The 889-nt window shown below is 39.3% G+C and overlaps 1 non-coding gene across 1 annotated transcript; it reads right to left on the bottom strand.

Moving 5' to 3' along the window:
- Positions 1–389: 389 nt before the first annotated feature.
- On the bottom strand, positions 390–493 carry LOC127747041 (small nucleolar RNA R71). The gene has a single exon (XR_008008846.1). It is a non-coding gene; the product is annotated as a small nucleolar RNA R71 (small nucleolar RNA).
- Positions 494–889: the final 396 nt, after the last annotated feature.

Genomic DNA, 889 nt, shown 5'->3' with positions numbered 1-889 from the left:
CCGAAAATAATAATAATGCAAGGAGAATGCTTGGTGACTTCACAAAACCAACGTCCAAATTTGATGGAAGAAGCATCTCCATTCCTGCCATTGGAGCCAACAATTTTGAGCTTAAACCTCAACTAGTTGCTTTAATGCAACAGAACTGCAAGTTTTATGGACTTCCATCTGAAGATCCTTACCAATTTTTAACTGAGTTCTTGCAGATTTGTGAGACTATTAAGACGAATGGAGTAGATTCTGAAGTCTACAGGCTCATGCTTTTCCCTTTTGCTGTAAGAGACAGAGCTAGAATATGGTTGGACTCACAACCTAAAGATAGCATAGACTCTTGGGATAAGCTGGTCACGGCCTTCTTGGATAAATTCTTTCCTCCTAAAAAACTGAGCAAGCTTAGAGTGGATGTTCAGACCTTCAAGCAAAAAGATGGTGAATCCCTCTATGAAGCTTGGGAAAGATACAAGAAGTTGACCAAAAGATGTCCATCTGACATGTTTTCAGAATGGACCATATTAGATATATTCTATTATGGTCTATCTGAATTTTCGAAAATGTCATTGGATCATTCTGCAGGTGGATCTATTCACCTAAAGAAAATTCCTGAAGAGGCTCAAGAACTTATTGACATGGTTGCAAATAACCAATTCATATACACTTCTGAGAGGAATTCTGTGAATAATGAGACGCCTCAGAGGAAGGGAGTTCTTGAAATTGATGCTCTGAATGCCATATTGGCTCAGAACAAAGTGTTGACTCAGCAAGTCAACATGATTCTCAAAGTCTGAATGGATGGCAAAATGCATCAACAGCACTAAAGAGGCATCTTCTGAAGAAGAAGCTTATGATCCTGAGAACCCTACCATGGCAGAGGTTAATTACATGGGTGAAC

The sequence above is a fragment of the Arachis duranensis genome, chromosome 4 (genome assembly GCF_000817695.3).
Source record: "Arachis duranensis cultivar V14167 chromosome 4, aradu.V14167.gnm2.J7QH, whole genome shotgun sequence".
Lineage (NCBI taxonomy): Eukaryota > Viridiplantae > Streptophyta > Magnoliopsida > Fabales > Fabaceae > Arachis > Arachis duranensis.
This window is presented reverse-complemented; position numbering and strand designations above follow the sequence as displayed.